At 34.0% G+C, this 13,751-nt stretch overlaps 1 protein-coding gene across 3 annotated transcripts in view; it reads right to left on the bottom strand.

Annotated features, from left to right (window-relative positions):
* The window catches only part of LOC138707935 (prolyl 3-hydroxylase 1-like), a 487,774-nt gene that overhangs the window by 70,179 nt on the left and 403,844 nt on the right, over positions 1–13,751 (bottom strand). The window lies entirely within an intron of this gene.

Here is a 13,751-nt window from a genome sequence, read left to right as displayed (position 1 = left end):
CAAATTTTGTCTTACTATAGAAAACAAGTTACAGTCCATTGATGATAATTTAAAAAAGAAGCCTAATAAATTTTGGAAATATGTAGAATCTTTTCGGAAATCGAAAAACATTCCTAAAGAATTTATTATTAATGGGGTTCACATTGCTGATCTAAGAGTCACTGCAAATGCATTTGCTAGTCAATTTAAATCAATTCAGATCAACCATACCTCTAATTTTCTCAGTTGTTATCCTAACATTAATGCCTTTTTACCCTTACCTGTAATTTCTTGTGATGAAGTAAGGAAGGCCATAAAAAATGTCAAGTTGAATAAATCTATAGGTACGGATGGCATCCCTAATTTTATTATTGAAGGATGCTCTGAAATTCTTATACCTTTTTAAGCTACATTTTCAATTTGAGTTTCAAAACAGGGATATATCCTTCTCTTTGGAAAGAAACATGTATTATTCCCATATTTAAGAGTGGTAATAAACCTATTATAAGTAATTATAGACCTATTTCCATACTTAATAACTTCTCAAAAAAAAAAATAATAATAATAATAATTCATAAACATATTTCTTTTTACGTGAAAAACAAAATCAATTCGGCCCAACATGATTTCACAAAAGAGAAATCTAAGATTACTAATTTAGTATCATATCTCAATTTTGCTATGCCTATAGTTGAAACTCAGGGTTAAATTAATTCCATTTATTTTGACTTCAGCATGTTGCCTCCCCATAATATGTTACTGAGTAAATTAAATTCATTTGGTCTTACCACTAACTACATTGGCTGGTTTGAAAATTATTTACAAGACAGACAATCCTGTGTTAGACTTGGAAATTCTTACTCTGATCCAAATATTAATTTATGAAGAGTTTCACTTTGGGGCCTCCATTATTTTTACTATTTATAGATGATGTCTGTAAAAGAATAAGTTCTAACTGCCTTTTATTTGCCGATGACCTGAAAATCTTTTGCATAATTAATAGTCTGGCAGACTGTATAACTTTGAAAAATGATATAAACACTATTGAGCTATGGTCTGCTGATAATGGAATGAAAATTAATGAATTGAAAACGTTTGTCATTTCCTTCTCTAGAGAAACCACTTCCTTAAATTTAATTATACCCTTAATAATATCAGCATAATAAGAAAAGACTGTATTAGACAGCTGGAAGTTCTACTCAATACCAAATTACAGTTTCATAATCATGTCCAATATATTTATAATCATTCCATTAGAATGCTCGGACTTATAAAGTCTACAACTTATTCTTTTTCTACTCCAGCTACTCTTGTAATTCTATACTATACATTGCTCAGAACTAAACTTGAATATGCATCTGTTGTCTGAATTCTATTACTTCTACCGATTTGGTTAAATTGGAAATCATTCAAAGAAAATTTATGTCCCTTTGTGCTTTTAGGTTTTTACCAAATTCATCTGTTTTCAATTATGAGCGTACTTGTAAATATTTTAACTTTTCTAACCTTCATGCTAGACGTCTTGAACTCAGTGGCTGCTCCTACATATTTCTTAAGATGAGGAAAGAATTTAACAGCATAAAATGACACATTCTTGAATGAAACATGCAATAAATTAGCCCACATGCATACATGTAAGCAGGTAGTGGTGGGGTTGGCCTTCCCTTCTGTATAGTAATAATCTGTTCTTGTAAACTGAGTTTCCTAAATTATTCAAAATATAAGTTAATATGTTTTCACTTCCATTCATTGTTGAATAATTGCACAAATTAACAATTACAAGGAATAATTTCGAGGGAAAAATTGTTCCGGGGCCGGGTATCGAACCCGGGACCTTTGGTTAAACGTACCAACGCTCTCCCACTAAGCTACCCGGGAACTCTACCCGACACTGATCCAATTTTTCCCTCTATAACCACAGACCTCAATGTGGGCTGACAACAGTCAAGCAACCAACATTTGAGTGCACACTAACTCTGTGTGACTTTAAATTGTGGTTTTCTGTTACGTACAGTGACGTGTATTATGCAAATTAAGCTTTCAGGAATAACTCCCTGTAAAGTTAATTTGAATAATTTCGAGGGAAAAATTGTTCCGGGGTCGGGTATCGAACCTGGGACCTTTGGTTAAACGTACCAACGCTCTCCCACTGAGCTACCCGGGAACTCTACCTGACACCGATCCAATTTTTTCCTCTATATCCACAGACCTCAAAGTGGGCTGACAACAGTCAAGCAACCAACATTTGAGTGCACACTAACTCTGTGTGACTTTAAATTGTGGTTTTCTGTTACGTACAGTGACGTGTATTATGCAAATTAAGCTTTCAGGAATAACTCCCTGTAAAGTTAATTTGAATAATTTCGAGAGAAAAATTGTTCCGGAAAGCTTAATTTGTATAATACACGTCACTGCACGTAACAGAAAACCACAATTTAAAGTCACACAGAGTTAGTGTGCACTCAAATGTTGGTTGCTTAACTGTTGTCAGCCCACTTTGAGGTCTGTGGATATAGAGGGAAAAATTGGATCGGTGTCGGGTAGAGTTCCCGGGTAGCTCAGTGGGAGAGCATTGGTACGTTTAACCAAAGGTCCCGGATTCGATACCCGGCCCCAGAACAATTTTTCCCTCGAAATTATTCAAATTTACTTTACAGGGAGTTATTCCTGAAAGCTTAATTTGTAATTACAAGAAAATTCACAACCTCGCAGCATTTTTTGCGCACACTATAGCATCACACGTGTTGGCTCCATGCCACCGTTCTATCACCAATTTATATTTCAAAGACTGAACTCTTTCTTCTGTTACGTTATTCATATTGTAGCCCTAAAGTGTTTCTGGTTGTCTAGTGGTTACTATGTCAATGGTTGGACCCAACACTGGGAAATCTCGTCTACTGTATTTTCTTGATCTTATTAATGTCTGAGTTATTTGTGAACATGAATCAGTTCGAACGACTGTTTCTTGATAGACTTATTATTTGTGGAATATTTCAATTATAACGTGTCACAAATTATTGGTATAGGTACGATATTTTGAACACAATTTTTACATAACGCCAGGCAGAAATTTTGTTTGTAGACGTAACAGCTACTAACACGAAATTGGAACCATTTTACTGAAGTGGGAATGGGAAATAATCTGTTAAGAAAGGGAAAACACTGCACCCACCTACGTGGTCTGTTGCCACATGTACATTTTACATGTTCAGTATGACATACTTTTGAAGTATATCAGTTCTTGTGAAGTCATACTACCATTATTGTTCAAATATACAGTAGTTTCAGCATTTAAGATTTAAGTGAGCTGTCGGTGGCCGATTCATTTTTTTATGTTAAAAATTATGTAGTTTGGAGTACTTTCAATTTCAAATATAGTAAAAAAAACTGACAACTTGGCTGTCGCCCAGAACTACTACTACTTTTTTTTTTATACAGACTAAACCTGACTTCAATTTTCAAATATCCTGGAGACTGTCAAACCATGAACAGTAGCCTATATAAAGTGCAATGAATAATATTTGATTCATAATTGAAAAAGTGTATATGGTGTCTTTCATAGGTCTGTGTTAAAACTGTTTTTATTGTGGCTCCTATGGTATTATAGTCTGGTTGTGAATAAAACATCACTAGATGGCAGTGATAGCGAGCTTGCTGCATGACCAGTTGGTTTCTGTCTTCTACACTACTTCCTACCCATGCACATAATCAGAGGAGGATCTCCTTCATACCCATTCATTTACTTGCTTTAAAACTCTGCTTCTTTCTCTGGCCGCTAGTGCGTTGTTGTCTATGTGTGTTAACTGCAGTAGAGGAGGGAAGGATTGACTCTCCTCCTCACAATCAATCTCGCATCCTTTTCACAGTTTTCGTGCAGCACATGAATGTGGATAATTTAAAACTCCAACAACTGAGGTTTTCTTATAGCTTGGGACTTAAAAATTATCGAATCTTCCTCGAATTTCAAGGCACATATTTTATTTGGTATTTACTTTCAAAAGAAGAGAAATTGGAGGAGGATGTTCCCTCCCTTTCCTCCCCCGAGGAACTGCCACTGCTTGAACTTGACTACTTATTCTTTTGTAAGGCCGTAAAGGGTGATATCGATTGTGAATCCTTCATAGCTCATAAGCAACAACTACCTCCGGGTCCCTTCGATTTCAAAAAAAATTTTATACCTGTAAGCCGAAATATCTCTCTCCAATTGTCAGATGCATGAAAGCTGCCAATTTACATTTGTATTAATTCGGATCCGTTTAATGTTTAGTTTTTTGTTTGTTTATTCTTATATTAAGTGTACACATCAAAATCACATTCATTTCAATTCATTCATTTGTGTTGTTTTTGAGCTATTCTATATCATGTATTTTGCAGCTGTCCATTCATTTGTCATTACTGTTTATTGTATTTGTGTCTCATTTTAATAATTATTTTTATGCAGTTTTTGTAATTCCTTGTTCAGTGTAAATCTTGTGCTGCACTGTTATTGGCCTCAGGCTGTTGCACAGCACAATAAATATTAGTAAATAAATACATAATTTCAGGGCCGCCGACAGAACTTATGGGCCCCTATGCAATACTGTACTCGGACCCCCATTGAAAAAAGTAACAATTACAAGTTACCAGTTATTCTAACCATAATAATTATTTGCAAAATAAATAAAAGATAACCCCATACACACATACGAATTTAAAAATATACAATTTTATTACGTTGAAAACTTTTAGAAAAATTTCACATCAGCACAACATATTATATTCATAAAACATTATTCTTAAACACCTGTATTTTCTAACTTGCAGTCCAACATCAACAAACAACTCTCCTTGATTTCAATGATGCAAAATCATCAATTATGTCAACAAAATTTAAAGACATAGCAAGATCGCTCTCTAGACTAAGGAGTCAAGGTTACTCAGTCGTTCTTGACACATTGTTTATCTGAATACATTTTTTATTTCCTTCATTTTGCTGAAGGATCTTTCAGCATCAGCAACTGTCACAGGAATTGTATAGAATATTCTAATGGTTATAAAAATATTAGGAAATAAACTGTCCAGTTTTAATTCCCTCAGACTATTTAGGAGATTCATAGGTTTCAGTGGGGTTGGCCCTAAATTAGAGGCATGAATTGATTTTAAATATTTCTGCTCATCACTGATCCCTTTATTAATATCTTCATAATATTTTTCACGCAGTCTAGCAACCATATTAATATCTTCCAATTTTTTCTGTCTCTCCTTGTGCTTCTCAGCTCCCGACTTATGCCTGTACTTGTCCATTGTGCAGTTAAACTATAACCAGTAACACTAATCAACAGAATTTACTAGACAAACGAAATGAAAAGACGAAAGTTTCGACATGAAACATACAATGTATTGAAAAAGAAATGTATCCTGCGACTTCGGTTTGAGAGAGTCCACTAGCATATTGTGGTGGGCCTGCGGGGGGTTTGGTAGTTAAAAAGGACAAGCCAATAAATAATTGAACGTGTTCAGTACAAGCGATGAGAACATAGTTCAGACAAATGCCAGGGCCCTCAATTGTTGTGTCGGTGAACATTAATGCGGGAAACCGATATTCTATTATATAACAGTCAAATATTTACATATGAAGTGGTAATTTGTATTAATTCTACTCTTGTTGAGTTAATATGTCAAATTTATGTAACAAATATTCTTACAAAATTTTATAGTACCCGTATGTATCTACGAATAATTATTCGTGATAATAAAAAGTAATCAGACTCACTTAATCTGACGGGCCCATATGCACTCGCCCCCTTTGCCCCCCCTTCTCGGCGGCCCTGCATAATTTATTATTATTATATAGAGACGGACATCATGTTTTCATTATTGTTCGTAAAAACTTGGTTCTGAAAAGATTTTTATTCTAAATGAAGTACTTAAATTATCACTTTTGTTTAATTTTATAAAGAAGCCATCATGATCCATCCTGAAAGCCATAGCATAGATTAAGAACCTTTGATGTAACCCTTGCATTACTTGGACATTCATTGTAATACCTAATATTGCATATATGTATGAAGTTTTTTTACTTGATGAGCAAGTCACATTGGAAGAAAATAAAAATTATATAACCTGAATGGATTAATTCAATAATTTTCTGTTTACAGTAGTGTAAACTAATGTGATATTTGACATACATAACTTTCCCTTTTTCAACATTTATATAGTAAAATAAATACATATCTACCTTTCTGTATGAGCACTTACAGCATTAAATATGTGTTGTAAATTTAGTGTCATTTTGATCAGGGGCGGCCAGTCCCTATGTGCTACAGTGCTACAGCACAGTGATAATTTTTGCTCAAATAATGTATTTGTAATACCATAGTATCTGATCTGTCATTTAACAATTTCCCGTGGTTATATTAATGACGCATTATCGAGTGTTTAGTCTTCGCTTTTCGCTGCCTCAGGGGATTCGTTGTGCTACTCTAAACTTCATATGAGAATGTAGACATTTATGCGCATGTGCGAAGCTGAAAGCACTGCTCTGATTGGCTATTTTTACGCGGGAAAGTGCTGTAGTCAGCTTCAGCACAACACAGCTTGGAGATTGCTAAAGTAAAGCGTAACGAAAGAATGTTTGTTTGTGGAAGAACTCGGAACTATTTACAATGTATTTGGTAATTCAAATATCAGACTGCTGCTGCCATCTACCTGTAGGCCTATGAGGTTCCTCCTGAATCAGCTAGCAAGCGACGGAAAATGGAATCCCAGAAAATTGAAGCCAAGGAAGTATGTGACTATATAATTCAGGAAACTACTCACCGTTTCCAGTCTTTAAGCTACCTAGACGCAACAAAATTGTTAAACAGCAAAATTTTTGAGAATTTTTCGTATAATTATCGTGAATGCGAGCTTCAAGTTGCTGTCAACAGCTATACTATACTGAACAAAAGAGTGTTAAAGACACAACTTGGAGTTCTATACGGAAAACCCGACTTCTTCCAAAATATAGATTTCTGTTCAATTGTTACAATACATAGTCTCCAACAATTTACAGGATCCATTCCGTGAAGTAACGAAGTTGTTAAATATTTTGGTTACAACACCAATGGCCACTGCTGAGCCAGAAAGAAGTTTTTCTTGCTGGAAACGCATAAAAACGGTTTTTAAGGAACACTATGTCCCAGGATCGTCTCACTGCTCTTGCAATACTGTCAATAGAAAAGAGTATGATATCCAAGATGGAGGGGTTTAACACCAGGGTAATTGACAAGTTCTGCAGTAGGAAGGAACGTCGTATGGACTTCATATTTCGTCACTAGGCGAGTCTCAAATTAAGATAAATACATATAAGTGTATATAGTAGGCAGATATAGAGATTGTAGCACACTCATTGTTTTGACCATCAGCCGCTACTGTATTTGATATACCAGTAGCAGCTGAAGAGAACACAGAATTTGTTTTTTTTTTTTTTTTTACTGTCATGGTCAGTAGGATTTATATTTATCTATTTTCAAAGAAAATATTTATTTAATACAAAATTATTTATGCATATCATCTGCTTTTCTTTGCAGAAGTACATTATGCACACTATAAGTCATCTCAAATTTTGTTTGTGATCTTTATCATTTAATCTACATGTTCTGGGAAAGTAAAAGAAAAGCGAAGTTGTTTTCACTATGCATCATAGCAGTTTCAAATACACAGACTTATTCAAACGCGATCATATATATGAAAATCGAAGACTGTGATAAACTCCTTGAAATGTCATAAATAAACCGTCAGAAGTTTCCTGATATCATTAAATTTACTGGTTGTTCTGTATGGTTATGAAACTTGGATTCTCACTTTGAGAGATGAACAGGGGTTAAGAGTAAGGTGTTCAGAAAAATATTTGGGACTAAGAGGGTTGAAGTTTATAGGAGAATGGAGAAAGATACGCAATGCAGAACTACACACACTGTACTCTTCACCTAACATAATTAGAAATATTAAATCCAGATGTTTGAGATGGGCAGGACATGTAGCACGGGTGAATACAGAAATGCATATAGTGTGTTGGTTGGAAGACCTGATGGGAAAAGACCTTTGGGGAGGCCAAGACATAGATTGCAGGACAATATTAAAATGGATCTGAGAGAAGTGGGATATGATGCTAGAGACTGGATTAATCTTGCTCAGGATAGGGACCGATGGTGGGCTTATGTGAGAGTGACAATGAATCTCCAGGTTTCTTAAAAGCCATTTGCAAGTAAGTAAATTGAATATCGAAAATTAGTTTAAAATGTGTGTATGATATTTTAAATTACCATGTCATATGAGAGGAAAAGAATATAGATTATGAATATTTTTTATAGACATTAAATGTTTTCTAGTATGCACAGTATTATATGGTGCAGCACATTTTAGTACTGGTACTGTAAAATAAATTTAAAAGGACATAACCTGGTTAGTGAGTTTCGATACTTTCTTGAAAAACCACATGAGTTATGATGTATAAATTACGAGTATAACTACGTAATTTACCATTACTTATATTTGTGTCTTGTAGTTTTACAGCTAGGTTTAAGAAGTTCATGCATTTACATATTTTTTTAAAGAATGTTATAGATATGCTGATTAATTATGTAGCATTTAAATGAATTCTGTATGCCTGCTAGTGCGCTTTGATACTTTCTTAAAAAAACCCGAGTTATCAAGTCTAAATTAAAAGTGAAATTTTCCATTACTGATATTTGTGTCTAGTAGTTTTATAGATAGGTTTGAGAAGTCCATGCATATATATATATATATATATATATATATATATATTTTAAAGAATGCTATTTATATGCTGATTAATTATCTAGCATTTAAATGAATTTTATTGCGCATGCAAAATACCCTCAGAGGCACTCACCTTGATGTGATGAGGGGACTTAAACTTGTTCGTTTAAGCAAACAAGAAACTAAGAGGTGTTACAGAAGATGCAAAAATACCAATGCAGGGGCAATATTTTTCATTGTTGCCCATATATTTATAGATTCCTTCAGCTAAAACTCTCCAGAGGTATTAAAATTTCTGTATTTGTATCTCAGAGCAAGGACTGCATTGAGGGAGGGAAGAAATTTTGCATTATTGTAAATATTTGTAACACCAGAATTAGATATATTTATTTCCATGTTGTCTGTTTACATCCAATTCTGAATATGTTCATTCACTTCTGCGATTCAGTGTTGTAGGGCTTTATAATGTTTATTGCCTTTTCTTTACTTTACTGAGGTCTATTATTACCAACTCATCGGCAAAGAAACCAATTCTTGTTTGTGCTACCTCTTTTATTTAAAGTATTAAATCATTAATGTAAATAAGATGAAGAAAGTGACCATTATAAGGAGGTAGATACACCTTTGACTAGTAAAATATTAGTGATCTTAAAAATTCTGCCACCAGGTAACCTTATGCTCTAATGAATTGAAATTTTTTATGGTTGTTGTCCATTATATCTACTATCTTATAGCATTTTAAAATTTTGAAAATAAATGTCACTTATTATAGTAATTATTCTTTAAAAAATACTCTGATCGCTAGGCCATGAAACAGTATTTTCATGATAAATTCCTTAAATATAAGAATTTTCACATGTTTCTTGTTTTAAATTGTTCAAAATAACCACATGAAGAAGCTGTAGTAAAATAAATTATTTACCTTCACGGAAAATATTTTTTTTCTTGGGATACATACAGTAGAACAAAAAATTCAAATTTTAGCAATGCATATTTTTTTCCAAAAAATAAAATATAAAAGCAACTAGGCCTACAAAGATTTTACTACGGCTTCTAGGTCTAAACACACTGAACAAGCATGCAAAGTTCCATGCAGATATCTTTAAAACTGTAGAAGTTATGAAGAAAACAGTCTCAAAAAATTAAAGTTACGGGAAACGAGCGACAAACTTACCAATAGGTGGAAAGCTGTGAAGTTCTTCAAAATTCTCCTGCTGCATACACTACTCCCTCCGTATCGCTAACTTTGGCTTCTATTTCTAATCTTAGTCTCTTCCTGCACTTCCTGGCTTCTTTTGTAGCTTGTAGAGCCCTTTTATTTGCAGATTGTATCCAAGTTGTGTCCTGCTCCTCCAATGCTTGTAGGCAGTACTTGCCAATAACTAGACCTAACAATTTCATTACTTTTAATCTGGCCTTCATACCATTATTGAAAGTAATTACTGCATCATTTACAGCCACTTTCACTATTTTATGACCAGCAAAGCCTACTTTAGGTCATATTTTCCATATTTTGGAATTCAGCGACTCGTTATTTTGTGTAAAACCACCAACACACCTCTTGAGTAAGTCAGTGGACACGAGATTTTTGAACACTGGCTTTATTGCCTCCATGATGGCTGGAGCAAGATTATTCTTGTGTTTGTGGCTGTCCACAGTTTTTTCTTCCACTGCTCGTTGGTAAGGACACCAAGATTCCAGGCCTTTTGGACAGAAATTGTGAACTGGATTGTGATCAGATGACATCTTATGATACCAGATAGCCCAAATTGCAGTTCTCATATTGTCTACTGATCCACAATTAACTCTAATTGCATTACCATAATATACAGTGAATGTGTTGATCACTGCATCAGTCAGTCTGTTTCTGCCACCCTGGTAGAGGGGCAGAGAAGGCCTGACGGCCTTATCTCTACCAGGTTAAATAAATAAATAAATCTAATCTAATCTAATGTTTTACCATCACTCAATTTTTTCCCTTTCATTGAGTCCAATTTCTTGAGGTTTGTTCTCATCCTCTTCTGCACATGACCAACACACTCCTTTTTAATGATTTGCACTTCTGGTCCATAAGGTTGGCCATCTGATACAGCTTTGTAACTCTTTGTGTCCCCATCACCGATGTAGTTTATGTATCTCAACTTGTGTTTTTCAACACTACGAGAAAAAATCTTTTTCATGCCTTCTACTTCCATGCAGCCTGGACTGCCATCATGGTTTATGCTGCAGTCATTTTCATGTGTCTCCCACCATTCTAAATACTCTGTAGTATCCGTTTTATTCTTCCACACCTCACAAGCTTTACAGTGCAGCGAGAGAACATGAGTGTCTAAAACTTTCCCACAAGTGGTTCCAATTACAGCACATACACCATGTTGTGAACTGTGGCCCCTGGTAAGCCATGTACCATCGCAACTCACAGAAACATCTCTACTGTTGGTTAGTCTAGCTTCTTCCTCTGCTGCCATACTTATAGATTCATTAGCCACTGCACTTGTTGCATCCAGAATTCTCTGATTGATCATATTATATGTAGTCTTTTCTACAGGCGGTGACAAATTCATAAGTGCACAGAACACCTTTATGCTTGCTAAGCCCTGACCAATGCACCTCATTGCATATATAATTCTTCTATTTACACTATATACATTATTATTTTGTCCTAATTTGTAACAGTTGTCAAACGACCCTATACCACCACACATTTTACAAACTATTCTAACCTTACAACCTAGATCTACTATATTATGTACATTAATATTTACACTGGAACCACAGACACAACGCAGGCACCTCTCTAGTTCTTTGAACATAATATTTACATTAAATAAGAAATTTACATCACTATATACACTGCTGTTAACATCACAGTCATCACACACAACTTCTTAGCTGAAGCACTAGGTGGGTTAGATTCACCACGTGGTTGTTCATTTCCACTTTTAGCACTTACATACTTATTGCCACGAAATTTTCGGGTCTTAGTTTTATACACTGCTTTACGTTTACCCATTATCTTACTGCTTATCTAATAAAATTAAATAAAAACATCTGAAAACACGTATTTACAAGACACACGTGTATAAACTACAAGCCTCTATTTCAAAACAAACACGAGTGAGATAACCCTAGATCATATATACTAACAGATAGCTCTTTTATATAGGCTTTAGGGCTTCGGTTTCCCCCACCGAAAAGGCAAATGCCGGGTAATATTTTGGCGAATCCTCGGACCTCATTTCATCTCACTACATCTCGCCAAAATGTAAAAAAAATTGTACAACATTGTAAAAATTGTAGAAAATTACTAAATTGTAAAACTATAAAAATTTGTAAAAATTGTAATTGTAATATTGTAAAATGTTGACATGTTCCACATCTTAAAGCTTCATTGCTCATGTAAGATCTATGGAATAAAATGAATGAATGAATGAATATTATTTATATTATCAACAGAGTGTATAACATAATTTATCCGTTAATTGATATTTCACTAATGATAAATCCAAAGAACAATGGGAAATAAGGGACTAAACACTGAAAAATAAATAAAATAAAAGAATTTGACGTTCATAATTATAATGTTGTCGGAGTTTTGTTATACTTTACTTTGAATTATTTTAATTTGCACCACAAAAACTTATGAAAATTAATGTTAACATTACCTATTTAGTTATGATAGTAGTATATTGGAAAATTTGTGCATATAGCCTGATTACAATATATAAGTAATCCTATCCTAACCTAACCAATGGTGGTCTTGTTTATTTCAGACATGTTCGTATAATTATACAAAAACAAGAATAATCTAGTTTGCAACCTGTGATATTGTCTCGTTTACATTATTATATAATATACATATTACGATATTTACTAGGTACTTTAACAATATATAGTTAATAATATTATAAAATATACAGGCCTAATCCATTACCAAGAAATAGCCCTTCCCTCACATGTTCAATACTGTTTACCTCAAAAGGCCTTCAAACCTTAAAAACTATTAGAAACTGGATTAAAATAGTCATGTTGATGTAGGCCTACAACATTACATTTTTTGTCACTACTCCTGATCCCATTCTAACAGTTTCAGGTTTTGTAATTTGTAACAATACTAACAATACTGATGGGTCATTCCATAGTCACACACGTAACATTTTCGAAGTAACTATGATCTTCACAGGATATTTAATCAAATACTTAGGAGTTCATGAAAGACACATCACTGTTTTTTAACGTAAGCATTCCAAAATATAAACAGAAAATCATAATGAAAAGGAATAATTAATAATGTAAAAAATATTAAATATTATATGGTGTGACACATGAACATTTTCTTGCCACTTAATTTATTACCAAAATGGAAAATGTTCATATTATTGTGCCAAATGTCACAAATGCATTTAATTGTTTTTGAAACAATTAAGACATTTGTGAAATACGTGTAACTGCTAAATCGCATACCTTAATAAAAATAACAGTGCCATTAACAAATAAAATATTACAAATTATATTGTGACACACGAACATTTCTGTCAAGTTGATTACTAATCTTTTCAAATGCATATAGAGATTTACCGTATACACTGTGTCTACAGTTCTTATTATACAAAGCAACACTTGATTACACTAAAGTGTCCACACCTGTGGAGTAACGGTCAGCGCGTCTGACTGCGAAACCATGTGGCCCGGGTTCGAATCCCGGTCGGGGCAAGTTACCTGGTTGAGGTTTTTCCGGGGTTTTCCCTAAACCCAACTTTCGGTGCTGGACCCCGGACTCATTTCACCTTCATATCATTCAGACGCTAAATAATTTAGATGTTGATACAGCGTCGTAAAATAACCCAATAAAAAAAATTACACTAAAGTACACTTCCAGATTTAAAATATCCACGGTTGTTTACAACTATATGTGGTGATATCTCCTGTGTAATGTCACGTAACAAATACATCAATATAAGCTATCCACTTTTTCTGCCATTTGTAGTACTTCCCTTTTTTTAACAACACAGATGCTTTAAATTCTTCGC

This window comes from Periplaneta americana, chromosome 10 (assembly GCF_040183065.1).
Source record: "Periplaneta americana isolate PAMFEO1 chromosome 10, P.americana_PAMFEO1_priV1, whole genome shotgun sequence".
NCBI lineage: Eukaryota > Metazoa > Arthropoda > Insecta > Blattodea > Blattidae > Periplaneta > Periplaneta americana.
The sequence above is the reverse complement of the archived record's forward strand: the minus strand, read 5'-3'. Positions and strand labels throughout refer to the sequence as shown.